The sequence below is a fragment of the Corapipo altera genome, unplaced genomic scaffold (genome assembly GCF_003945725.1).
Source record: "Corapipo altera isolate COAL_440 unplaced genomic scaffold, ASM394572v1 24b, whole genome shotgun sequence".
Taxonomy (NCBI): Eukaryota; Metazoa; Chordata; class Aves; order Passeriformes; family Pipridae; genus Corapipo; species Corapipo altera.
The window spans coordinates 11,626,184-11,640,797 of NW_020884888.1; the positions used below are offsets into that span (position 1 = coordinate 11,626,184).

At 35.2% G+C, this 14,614-nt stretch overlaps 1 long non-coding RNA gene across 1 annotated transcript; it reads right to left on the reverse strand.

Annotated features, from left to right (window-relative positions):
• Positions 1–1,672: 1,672 nt before the first annotated feature.
• Positions 1,673–11,373, reverse strand: LOC113947436. Its single transcript, XR_003527725.1, has 3 exons — positions 11,142–11,373; positions 2,424–2,486; positions 1,673–1,765 (listed from the first exon to the last, which is right to left on the reverse strand). It is a non-coding gene; the product is annotated as an uncharacterized LOC113947436 (long non-coding RNA).
• Between the last annotated feature and the right edge of the window lie 3,241 nt (positions 11,374–14,614).

Genomic DNA, 14,614 nt, shown 5'->3' on the forward strand with positions numbered 1-14,614 from the left:
CACAGGTGCTGAACATATTCTCTCTTTGAAGTTGCTAGGATTTTGTGAGAAGTAGAATTTATACTTGTGCAAATTAAATGGATTTAATTTTCTTGATAAACGTAGAGTAAAAAATCAAACTTCAATTCTCTGTGTTTTAATGTAAAAATTTAACAAAACATCTGTAGCTAACTTTAAGAAAAATGAAAAGGAAGAGCTATAATGATGTCTTGCCTTGTGTCTGCAGGTATCAGTCATATATTGTTCTCTGGAAAAAGATTCTCACATTTCACTACAAAAGAGTGCAAAAAATTATAATTGGGAAAAAAATTATATCCCTTAATAGCGGTTTCATTGTGAAAAAAGAGGAGCATAGCATGCTGTACGCATCCTACCACACATTATATGAATTGTCCAAAATGACTTATGAGCTTCTCTTATTGAGCTAAGGGAATATGCAGGCACAGGACACTACGTATATTTGGAAGCAAAGTCCTTAAAAGAAACAATACTGGGAACCAATCAGGAAAATTGGCTATAAGATGAGGGAAAAAAAAAGCTATAAAAAAGGAACCTTTTCCTTCAGATGGGGTTCAACATTCACAGTCTACAGCAATCTCTCCCTTTGTGTACACAGGAGAACTGATGAGCCAGCCTACTTCTCTGCTGGCAGTGAGAATCACTCTTGCTCTATATCGCAAATCAAACACACACACACACACACACACACACACGTGGGCCACACTGAAGATACCTTAAAAGGAAACAGAAGTAATTAGTATATTAACAATAATAATGCATAATACTTATACTGCTGTAACCAGCATTCATCTTTCAAGTTTGAGGAAGGCTTTTGCAGTCTCAGTGGAATCTATGAATTTTTCTCTCCCAAATGTGAGTATAATAGTTTGGGTTTGCATTGTGTAGAACTCATCCTTTTCATTTTTCCAGTTTAAAGATAAGAAAATGACTTTTTTCTTAGTAATACAGAGAAGTGTAATCAGTACTTCCCTCCACAGTCTCAAATTCAGCTGAATGAAGGGAAGATTAATCATCAGTGGGAAAGAATCAGGGAATACACTCAAATTATCACAATCTCCACAGCCTTATTTTACAGTTATTCCTACTGAAGAACCTTTTCTAAGGATGCTAAACCAGCGATTTGAGAACTCAAATCATTGCATCACACATGTAGTCAGCATCAGCTTGCAATGAACCCAGCACAAAGGGCTTTGTGGTTACACAAACACTGAAAAAGTTGTTTTCAACCTCATGAGAGTCGACTTTGTAAAGAACAAAAAAAAGTAATTAAAAATGCTTTTATTAATTTAGACACTAAGGTAAAAGGAAAAACAAGCAAACAAAACTCACAAAAAACACAGCTGCAGCTGCTTTAGGACATGATATCTTTTTCCTTTGAAATAAGAAAAGGTAGAGAAAGAAAATTGTTTCAAACAGCACAGAATATATACTGCTTCATTTTCACTGCTGCATTCGATAGGTCCTCACAAAGGAGGTTATAATTGTTGAAACATCAGCAGCTCCTTATTCTGCTTTTCACAGAGATTTATAAACATAACCAAGAGGAAAGCAATCTAGTATCTACACTGATCCTCATTAAGATCTTTGAAACACAGTCAGAATCAAATTGCTACACAAGCGATGAAAACATCACTTGTGAAAATACTGAAATTCTTTTAGCCCAGTTTGGATTCCTTTTGTTTCCAGGTTAATATTTGGTTCTGCAAAACTGTTTCTCCCTTTCCTCTGCTCTGAAATTACTGTTCTGCAACATGACACAAATTCATCATATGCCATGCATATTCTTTGTGGATGTTACTGAAACAAGACTATCAATTGTCTGTAGATGGAGGCAGGTCCATGAAGGTAGGTCAGATATTAAGATAAATGCTTTTCATCAGGAGCCACTTTCTCCCCATTGATTGGAAAGAGCATCTACAGTGACTATACACCTAACTGTGGTACTTCAGCTGTGCAGGGTTGATGTAGGCTGCCTATTTACATACTTAAAATATAAGGCTCATTTCCATGCATTAAAAAAATATATATATACTAGGCTTATATTGTTTTTTAGTAATTATTTTTCAAGTTGGAATATTAACTTGGGATGTATATTCTGGTATGCTAAATTTGTGTAGGAAAAGAAGCAAGGCTATAGGAAATCAGGTTGTCAAGGATAAAATACCACCATTAACTTCTTTTGTTTTATCCAAATCTGCAGTGCAAAGTTTCCTTTTTAGTACAAGTTATCGCTAGCCTTATCAACACCTCAACATTTAAGTAACTAAAATTAAAAGCAGCTAAACTTCAGTTCTATTTGTCCTCATGCAACTGCTACCGACCTCAATTTGATACAAACAAAATCGACACTGCCTTTTTATGAGGGCACAACCTTGCCTCTGTACCTCCAAATACCCCTTTACCTGTAACATGGCTTCGCAAAACATCAAAACTACGGCAAAATGCAATTTCCTCTGAACAGTAGCCTATGAAAGAAAAAAAGGATTTGATTATGGGAGACAAAGAGATGAGCTGTCAGTTCCCATTTTGAAATGAGCTATCAGAGACACCACTTGAGGTGAGAGATTCAATGAGCATATTTCAGTTCTAGCAGGTTTACTCCCTACAATGCTACTAAACAATAATTATAACATATAGTAAGTAATCCAGGGAGGGACTGTATAAATAGAAAAACCCCACAATTCAAAAGGGGCAGGAGTTAATGCCTCCTTCAGTTACTGTAATTTGTGTTAGTAGAGGGCTTCCTAACTTCTTTGTTACGTAGCTCTGGCACCTGAAAATTAAACACTGCGCAAAGAGTATTAGATCATGCCAGATTTATTTGACAAATGCCCTGCCCTTGTTTTGTATTATTTTTACAGTTTAAAAAATCGTATTATATATTGGCTTTCTTTTGTCACTTCACAGTACAGCTTTTATAGTGACAGATGTGCCATTTTGGCAAGCTGCAAACATGGCTCAGCCCTTTCATTATCAAGACCCATTTCAAGGGGGTTGTAACATAGCTTGGAATGAAATTAAAGCCTTTTCTGTATAAAGGAGTCAGTCTCAAGCACAGAAGGAAAACAAACAAAAAGAAAACCACAAACTCCCGATATAAGTCCTACAGAAGACAAAATATTTTTTTTCCCAAGCTTTCAGAACTCTGTGGTATACAAGTGAATAGATGGTACGTTTCTCTGAAAGACTTCAGTCATGTCTTTGTTACCTCTACTGTCATGAAATCAATGCCTTCTGACCAGGAGAGAAACATCCCATCAGTGATTTTCGCTTGAACTCATGCACTGGACTCCTGGACTTGTTATAGGCTAAACATTCACTTATATAAAAATGCGACCCTTGTCACCAACAAGTAATTTGACAACTGGTTTAGATAGTAATTTCTTCCTCCTTTCTCCTTCTTGCAGAGAACAGTACCTTTTTCATCTCTAATTTATGCTGAATCACAATACGCAATTTAACTCATGACTGGAATTATGTTTTATTAAATATGCACAACTTTATTTAGTGAAAAACAAATGAGAATTTTTTTACTGTAGTTTTATAAGAAAGGATACTCCAGGAGATTTTTGTGCCCATTCATGTGTCTAATTTTGATTTAAATGTTTCATTTTTTGTTTTGAGCAGTCACATGCACTTCAAATTGCAGTCACTTTACTGTGGTACCTTGCAATTTTCCTGTTATGCACAAAGCAATTCAAGTGATGAGATTACTCGCACTTAGAAACCTTACATGATCATGGTTGGGCTTTGTGAACAAAGATTTAGGAAGGCTCTATCCACATTTATTACAGGCACGCTGATGGCTAATGGGCCAATACGAGATAGACATATCCGATTGCAAAAGGCACAGCAGAAAGACTCCTTAGATGGTAAATTCTGCAAGGCACGATTCTTTCTGTGTTGTCTTTTCTCCTCAAGGGTGATCCTGTGTGTGTTCTCAAAGGCATCAGCAGAGTTACAGATGGTGTGTCTCCAGGCCTCCCAACTGGAGGCCAGAGTAGACCAGTTATGATGATCAATATGGCCAAGGCTGAGATGTTGTTTCAGGGAGTCCTTGTATCTTTTCTTCAGGGTTCCTCTCTTGCGGCAGCCAGTGGCAAGTTCACCATAGAGCAGGATCTTAGGGAGGCGGTGGTCCTTCATCCTGGAGACGTGCCCTGCCCCACGCAGCTAACAGTCCATCAGAAATTAATCCTCTAGCTAAAATCTTCACATTTTTGAACAACTGGAGCATTATGGGTGATTATAAGGCATATTCAAATTTTGAAACCAAAAATTATATTAAGGTTCCCTGGAAAATAAAAATAATGAAATTACTGAAATCTATTGCAATAATTATGTCAGTGAGGGAAGGGAGAGTAAAACCCTGAGCAACTTGGTCTGATCTCACAGCTGCCCTTGCTTTGAACAAATTGTACCAGAGATCATCTGAAGTCCCTTCCAACCTGAGGTTGGTTCTACGGAGAAAGAAGCCATCACTTAAAATGCCAGCCAGGGTTTCACTTAGGAAACCCAGAAGGTATGGCATCAAAAATCAGAAACTGAATATCCAAGAAAGAGAACAAGTTATTCCAGAAGATCCACATTTGATATTCACAAAAATAAAAATCACACCCTAATACAACTTATGCCAATTAAAATCACCAGGGGAGAAACCTCTGTGGCCACACAGCTGGACTGCACTGAAATCTTAGGACAACTGATATCAGAAACAGTTGCAAGAATAATAATACTGAAGGTAATGGGCAAATCTAAGAAGACACAGTGCACTGGATAAATTCCAAAGTAATAAAACCTTTAGCAAGAGGAAAGGAGAAATGTCAGAGAAAGATAGATCTATTTGAAAACTAATGTTCTGTTTTGTAGAAATGGTCAATGATGTTCATTTTCAGATAGATCAGACAATTTCTTATTTAAAAGCAAACACAACACTTTCTTGGAGAAAGGTGCTTTTATTGGTATTTTAAAAAATGCTCTGTATTTCTTTAGACAAGCTGGCAACAATAAGAGATCTTTATATGAGAAGCACAAATAAGCACTGTGCAACCACATACTCCTATTCAGAACAATTTTTTTTTGGCCTAACCAGACAGATTTGTCCCTCCTTCCAAAAATACACTCAAAATAAGAGAAAATTTCTGAGAAGGCAACACTTCGGTCCACTTTTCTATGCTCAGCTCCAGACAGTACTTTTCAGAGGACCACAGGTTCTTTAAACTGCAGTGGATTTAAGCATTCACAGCTTAATTTCAGTTGATTTTTATTACAATTGATTTCTACTTTCTTTTTGAAGTTCTAGGATGTTTGCAATTTCTTATGCTGACCTGCTGGTTTGGCTTCAGTAAATTTTTGTCACATCAACTCACACTGAATTTTCTTCAGTCCCACATTGAATTTTTGTACAACTAAATATGACATAAACTATACTATTTCAGCATTTCAAAAGGAACCAGGATTTTATTATTTGAAACATGGCCATCGCTCTTTTTGAAGCATTTTCTAAAAATTACTTGTAATTGAACAAAGATAAAGGATTGAAGACCATCACAGCATCTGAGTCTTGATTTCTTTCTTTAGACTCCAGACTAAAAGAAAATCTCAGTAACATTATAGTCTTTTGTATAACACTTACAAATAATGCTCAGCATGAATTTTTCCACTTTTCCCTTGTGTTTTTTTTTTGGCTTTGAGACTCTCATCAAATGCATTGAATGACTTTATTTTGAGAACTGGAACAAAAGTGATGTAACTATCAAAATTTCATGCATATATTTTCCCTTTATAGGATGGAACTTTCCATCTTAAATATTTCAGTTTAGCATTTGTGAGATCATTTTTCTCTCCCCTTTTTTATTTGGTTGTTTGTTTGGACCCATTCCCCTTAACATGGAAAACAAACTGTTTAAGTAAAGAGAATAGTGTCAGTCTGGTATACAGACAGTGATTTTGTTGCTGTGTTTAAAACACAGTACAATCATCTCCAGCATTCTCTTATTCCAGTCTTACATCAGTTATGGGAATGTTATTGCCAAACCAGCAAATGTGTAATAGAGTGGCAACTGAGAACAGGAGCGTACGGATGCCTCTGAATAGGCACATCCTTGCTCCTGAGGAAGGAAAGAAGAGGGAATTTGAGATTACTACCAGTGAATTTGAGGTCTTTACTTTCTGTCCTTGTCTCTGTGTTGACACTCAACTACAGTTTGAGCTACTCAGATCTGCTCAAACTGCAGTATATTTAGAGCAAATTCTGCTGAAGAATGTTGCTGTATTTCTACCAGGAAAAGAATACTAAATCTACACTCTGGCATGTGCCTAAACTTCTCCTTATGTGGACATGCTAAGATCAGTAGGAAAATCCAAAAAAAAACAGACTAATTTGCTGGTAATGATGAGAAGTTTACTGTTGTTCTCATCTATAATTCTGGTTCAATTAACTAAGGCCATAAATATGTCATTATTTGATTGAATAAAATCTACCCAATTCAATACATCTGGCAAAATTTTAGAGCAATTTTTGACCATTTGGAAAAAAGAAAGGAATGTGTGATAGCTAACACAATAATAAAGAATACCTCTCAATCCAAACTATTTACTTATTTTGAAGATACAGTAGAGAAACCATAAATCTTAACTAAAGCTATTGAAACTGCCTCAAGGTGATTTTCTGAAACATAACTTGGTTGATGAAATTTCTATATTGTGGATAAAAACTTCACAAAGTAGCTGAAGTGTAAGATAGACCAGGCAAATGGGCTGAGGCAGAAATACAGAGAGTCATGGAGGGACCCTTCTGCTTTACTCAGCATTGTCATGGCTTCAAGCATGGAGGTTTTGTTTCAGGCCAGGTAGGAAGTGCTATGTTTGCATAACCAAAACAGAACTGAAAGAAAAAATCAGGAGAAGGGAAACTATTGCATCAGTATTTTTGAAAGATAAAATAATTATACAAGTCCTTTGATCTTCCATTATCTTGCTGTTTAGGTGTCTGCTGTTGTAAAATTAACATTGGCATAAATCCCAATTTTTCAGTCATTATAAACAGGAGTATAGTTTTATTCTAAATTATATTTAAGAAGACATTGAAGATACAAGAAAATTACAGAAAAATCCATAGATATACAGCCTGAATTTGAACACCATTTTTAGTTAATTTGCAAGAGTTCACTCAGGTCTAGGGAAAAGTACTTAAAGATATTTCAGAAATAACCTTTCATTTTCTATCTCTGAGATACTTTAACAAACAAAAAGGACTTAATACGAAATAAAGGTAGCAAGCTGCTATTAAACAGCTAATCATTTTCAAGAAGGGAGTATATTTGCTACTGGTATGGTAAAAGAACATTACTTAAATAGTAAGTGAGTGATGAGAAAGTTAATAGGAGAGTGATATATTTTTACATATTTTTCACAGGTTTTGTCTGAAGTTTATTGTTACAGTCTGTACATTTATGCGATATGATGAAAGACTTGTTAAAGAGGATGCATAGTATCTTGACATCTTGAAGAAAACTGGGACCACTATAGAAACATGATGCTAGTCAAGAGACTGGTGTCTTTCCAGCCAAACCATAATAGTTACCAGTAGCTATAACTGTAAAGGTAGAAGAACTTGTTAGTGCTGTAACTCTTTTGTATATAGTAAAATGAGGGAGGATTGACAGAGTTGATACATTCAGGATACTTAGTTCTAAGAAAATGTATACAATAGTTTTATATGTTGCAAGAATAACAATGTGGATATACAATTTTAATGTGGGTATACAATAATATTACCAAAAATCTGAAAGCTTAGCAAGGAATATCTAAACTAGTGCTATGAATAGTCTTGCAAATAATGGGAGGAGACAGTTGCTGAATGCATGTCATTGTTTTTCAGTGTAGAAATTCTAAAATGTTTAGAGAAATGTGCCTGATGACTCAATAAATAGCACAATTCCTACTTTAGCTGGCAATAAATACTCGTTGATGTATCAGTTTCCCTAAAGTATTTTACATATATTTTGCTAAAAGTTCCTTCAGAAAAAGTAAAATGTCAACATCATTAACTACTCTACTATTGATCATAGGTCTCTACTGACTCTATACTCCCTAGAAGATATTTTCACCATAGACTGAGTTAAGATAGGGTATTACTTTTTTACATTCTGAATCATGTATGTGTTTGGATGAGGTTTCCATCCCTTCAAAGACAAAACTAGTCAAAGATGACTTACTGTTTGCATTTTGAGACACCTTGAGACTAAAACAGGGTATTGATTAGCAGCTTAAAAGGATATTCAAAAAATTGACATGAGGCTGTAAGTTTATTAGTAACTAATCTGTTCTAAAATTTAAACTACTACCTGCAATTACAGTCATATAATTACTGACTCCTTTCCACTTCTGTTTTACAGAAAACTCTGTATGGGGAAATTTTAAAGAACAAGTTTTTATAAAATGGTTAAAAAAAACTAATTCGAACAAAAATTCAAACCAAAAAATAAAATTCCAGGTTTAGAATTACCACAGCAACACTACAAATTACTTGGGTTGTGTGCAATAAAAACCAGAAGAACTATGTCATTTATATTAAGTACCTGGACTACTGTATGGCAAATGCAATTTTACTGCAGATGAATGTGTACCTATTTTAGAATAGTTACAATATCTTAATAAATCTATCTGCAAAGATTCAAGAGAGAGAAAATAAATTGCACTAAATGGAAGAATGATACAGCATAATGACTTAAAAAGGGCCTCCAGCATCTCAATCAAGTATGCAATTTGTAAGTTTCATTTTCCCTGCCTGCAATTCCCCATGCAATTTCAAATGTCTGTGATATTTATCTTCACTTCTTCTCCTAAACACTTTCAACCAATATTTAGGAAATAGGCAATTCACACATTTCTAAGGACTGAACACCTCATGGGTGAACAAAGATTCCACCTGAAAATATTTAATTATTAATCAACTACAGTTTTCTGCAATTAGGAAACAATTCGAAGTGTTAACACCGGTGGGGGAGATTGCAAGCCATAGGGGATACATTTTCCTTACAAATGCATTCTGTGCAAGACCTGAGAAACTAGTAGAATTCAGAGTCAGTAAAGCTTTGTAAGGCAGAGCATGGTGGAGACATATATGCCTAAGAAATCCCCACTATACCCTGAATGGCCACAGTGGTTATCGTACAGCAGAAATTCATAAAATATTTAGGAGAAAGGGAAGTGAACTAACATCGAGCCTGCACCCCTCGGGCACCCAGACACAGAAAGTGACAATGTACACTCTCCGACATTGTCCACTGCAATGTTGAGCAGATTAGCCAGAAAAAGTAGTAACTTGATCTAAAATGTTAAGCACTGGCTTCTGAAACTGCCTTTATCTCAAACCTCAGTGAAAGAGATTCCAGTACACACATTTTACCTATGAATGTGATGTAAATCGTAAGAAAACAAGGCCTTCCTCTAGTTGTTCACTCCAAACTGTTAGGGTAAAATTGTCGATTTATCATATTTTAAGAGACATCACATGTGGTAGTTGCAGCTACACTCAAATCTTTCTATGAGACTTTTTATTTAATGAGAGATAAAAATGTTAATACTTGCTGAATGGCATTCTCATCATTGGTGCTTCTTTTGGCAATGTGACTAGGCCTCCAATGTCCAGAGACAGGATGAAGAGTTGTTTATTGAGATAAAGAGTGTGACAGGAAATAGAATTACAATGAAATATAACTTTATTGAACATTAGTTAGGCATTTCAGAATAGATGGCATTGCTAGTACAACGCAATGCAAAAGGTTTAATGTAAAAAATATTGTGACCCTATCAGAACAGAGTGCTTTTTGTCCCCATGCACTCACAGAAATGCAGAAAAAATAAATAGTTTTCAAGTGTGCAAAATAGCATCCTGTATCTGGGTCTCTTGCCCATTGTTATTAGTTACTGCTATCAGGGTAAAGACATGCTTGAAGGTAGGACTGTAAATCAATTTCAGTCCAAAAGACATGATTACCAGGGAGACAAACTAATTTCCCTGGCTCCACCCCAGGGAAAAAATCTGGGGTGGAGCCAACCTGCATCCTACTTAGGAATGCTAAAAATGTTTATGTCTTCAACCCATCTGCATTCCAGATAATCATCGGTGGTAATCATGATGGACACCTTAATGACTTAATGGAAGTAATAAGATAAAATACAAGGCCCAGTGGTACTGTCTCTTTCTTTCCACATACATTTTCCTCCTAAGTTTGCTGCCTAATAGGTTTGGTTTTTACTCCAAGAAGTAATATTATGTATAAAACTAATTCAGTTTTGGCTTGCTCTTGTCATTTGCCCTTTACAAAACTTTGTATCACCAGAGTAGGAGGATCTTCAGCTTGACAGAACAAAATAAGTAATTTTTTCTTTTGTTAATATTTGTTCTGTTACCTAAACATTTTGCTTCATTTCCTATTAGGCTGGATTTCTTCTACTTCCTCACTTCCATTTTGTATCAGACCAAACCCAAAATTTCAGCTGAAGTTCAAGTGTCACTGTCAGTTCATTATTAGGAACAGTCATTTTGTCATCCAATATCATGTTCATTATACCTATTGTCAATGAAACATATCCACATCATATTATAATGACTTTCAAATAAAGAACTATGGGTAACACCTTTCTTCAGTTCAAAAATAGATTATCAGATGGGAAACCAAGAGGTTCTCTCTGGTTCTATGCCAGACTACTCAAGTGACCATAGGGAAATCACCTATGATGGATAGAGATCTTGTCTCTCATGCCATTCCTTGGCTATTCCAGTCCATATGAACTTTCTGTGATTTTCATACAAGGAATTTCATTGTGCTGATCCCACTTCTGTTAAACACAGGTATTGCTCACCCACCTTTGAAAACTACAGATTAGCAATGCAGTCAGTATAAATATCCAAGCAAATTATTGTAATTCTCAGATTCTTGCAATATTTTCTTTGCAAGAGTTATATTAATGCTTTATTTACATGGTTGTCTATCATCCAGGGACAGTTGACATGCAGTTTTCTTGGAAATGAGCACAAAACCTCAAGGATATATGCTTCTTTAAGAGGTAAGATGTACATTCTCTAGAACTACAACCCAGAGAAAACTTACCTCCATTAACAGAAAACCTGTTCTTTATGGCATAAGAAGGTTGTTTATGATATAAATTCAGTTGAAGAAGTATAAGGGAAGTGCCATGGTCTGAGGGGGGATGGGGCCGTGACACAGCACAGATGGGTCTGGAGACAAGGTAGGGGTGGAGATGGAATGCTTTATTGAGGCGTGCATGGGATTTTTTATCAGTTCAGGCGGGTAAAGGACCAGAACATGGGGTGGAGCATGAGACAGACAAACGGGGGAACAAATTGGGATAGGGACACAGGTAGAAGGGGGAGGAACGCGGGAGAAGCAGGGGAAGGAAAGGGCGAATGGTGGCTGTCTCCTCTTCACAGCTTCTCCAGCCAATCAGAGAGGGGAGCGGGGAAGCAGGGAGTAGGGAAGCAGGTATGTCTGGGCATGCCCGGGAAATATAAATATAGGGGCAACATACAATGTGTATATTTATAAACACATAAAAACTGTACAGTCTGTATAATAAAGTCCTGTCAATTGCTGTATATCTTCCTCCATGCCTGGAACTGTTCCCGTCCTGGATCTTGCTCCTTCACAGGGAAGCATATTTTTCTGAGTAGGAGTGGCTGTTTAAAACACATTTTAAGGCTTTTGAATTTTAAAAGTATTGCATAGGAACAGACAAACAATGAGCCCATGAAGCACCTGAACCATGTTTGTTCCTAGGTTCTCATGAGGGACTGTCCTTTGGTCACAGTTGTATAGCATAAGTGAGCAGGACTCAGAGATACTAAGTTTGTGGTGATCGGTGTCACTACAGCACTTCAATCTTGACAATACACTTTAATTCCAAATAGATCTGTGATCTGGTAAATCTATTAACCTATTCCTTATTTAAGAGAGTCTATATTAATAGTATTTTCCTGTTAATGGGATCTGAATTGCTTTGCATTGTGTAGACTTCACAGCCTAATGGGTAGTACCTTGAACACTTCCAAGCCACCTAGGCAGGGTCTTTTATCAGTCTTCACTGGATGGAAATCTTTTTGCTAGGCGTAGCAACAAAAAATCCTGTCTAATAACTCTCTCAGTGAATTAAAAGTTTCAGGTTCTGGATCTACAATTTTTTTCTCTTCTACCTTCCAGTTCCTACAAGTCTCTTCATAATAAGTCTTGATCTTTTGTCTAAAACATCTGTTCATATCACATAAGGAAAAAGTCTCAAGCAGTTGTAAATACAATAGGACCTTGTTTATTGACTCTACTTCTGGAACTCAGATAAGATATGGTATCTCATTGCAAAACTCATGGGTCACAAATTCCCACTCAGAAAATACTTTAGTCATCACTAGAATGTGAGTTAACTCAAGAACTATGTTTTAAATTAGGTCATTTGCCATGGGACGTGAATACTTTTATTAAAACCTTGCTCCCCATTGTCCAATTACTATAGTGAAAAGTCGTTTCTTTAATCTAAAAATATGTTTCCCCACCAAAACTGCAAGACAAGTAATAGCAACTGCATCTATATTGTTCTTGTTTTCAAAAAGCAATGTTTTATGATTCTTATAATGTCATCAATTATGCAAATGTTATAAGGATTTTAGATCTCATGGGCTCAAAGCAACAGACAATTATTTTGTATACAGTTCATAGAACAGAATACTTTAAGAGAAAGTATAGTTATTATTTTTATGATTTCAGCAATGAGTGGAGCTCTATGAAAGTGATGATATCTACTCTTAATAACATTTTAGTTTACTTTGTAAAATTATATCCCTTTTCAAATATTACTGCAGAGAAAAATGACAAATGGATTTGATAATAAAAATATTATTATAGCTGAACTATCTCATCTTCTGTCATATACTTACTGTATACCAAAGCCAAGAGGAAATCAGAAGGAAAACGAGTGAGCAGTTCAGGGGAGTGGGAAATCTTTTTTTTTTTAAGTAGAGAGATAAATATTCAATTAAAAATTACAATAATTTTCAATTATTATTCTAAACAGTCATGGAAAGGATTATTGTAAGTTTTACCCTTTTGACCACACATATAACAAGCAATATAATATACATAAACTACAAAAATTTTTGAGGATTCGTTCTACAAGTTGTCTATGTATATAATAAAATGTGAAATGCAGCTTGATTCTGTCAAAGAAAAATTGATATCAAAGTATAATTAATTGGAATTAGAAAGAAACAAAATATTTTTGGATTCTTGGATAAATGATTTATTGTTTTTTAGTACTGAAGAGTAGGGCTGTGCTGCACATTTTCCAAATATCAGATTTCACTGTTCTGAAAAGAAAAATATTGATCAAGCGAGTTCCTTGAAAGACTTGGGAAGAGCAGGATAAAAAGTTGGGGTCATAAGAATTATCAAACTGGAGAGAAATTCTGCTTATTTTAACAGAATTATTTATTATTTACATTCTGTTTATAAACACTTTATTACATATCAGTTTAGATGCCTTTTTTTTTTTTTTAGAATTTACATGTAGTGTGTATTTTACCTCAGGTTTGTAGTGTCATGTTTATATTAGTTTCTCTAAGAGTATCACCGTATGATATAAAGAATATTTAGACATGTTGTTAACTTTTATTTATACACTCATGTATTTTATATTAGTTCTTAAAAAAAAAAAGCTGAGAGCATGTATTGTTTACATGGGACCAATCCTATAGATGCCTGAATAACCACTAAAGCATACTGAGGGAAAGATTTTTCAGACAAGAGAAGATAATTGTTAGAGGGAAATTAGAGTGTAGTAAGATAACAAGATATTAATAAATCCTATCTAATAGATGCAAAGATTATCTGTTTTCATTGTAGTTCTGTAATAAAATTAAAGATTATCTACTTTTAATTGCAATCCTCTTTTGAAAAGCAAAAACAAATCCTTCTTATTGGTTTCCTTGTTTATTACCTCTCAGCAATTGATTTCCCCACCGAGAAGTGCTCATTTCACATACAAAAGCACATTTCCTAACTTCAAACACTCTTCACATCCTGTCATTTTTTTTGTTCCAAATATTGCTGTTATTAGTGCAAATACAGGTCGAAGAGCAAACAACACTTGAGAAACTGCTGTGAATGTATGGTTATTGGCTTTATACTTCTAACATCAGCATTCATTTCAATACCTCTGTAGACAAGAGCAATAGGCTTGAGTGGTTAATCAGGCAATGTTCCACTCCTAATCTAAGTAATAACCTAGAAGAGATTTTTTTTCTCTTCATCATTTATAGCCTCAAAAAACTAGTTTCCTGGTACTAACTTGATTAGGCAATGAAAATAATACGATTAACAGTATTGTTAAAGAGAGAGAAATTTTGAAACCTGGTTCAGTTTCAACTTTGTTATTTTGGGGTTTTGTTTGTTGTGGGTTGTTTTTTTAAAGTCAAAAAACTAACCGTTAATTTCTGAGACATGACCCAACAGAAGACCCAATATAGTTTTGCAAATTCATTAAAGATGGAAAAAACTGTTACCAGTAAAAGGGTGAG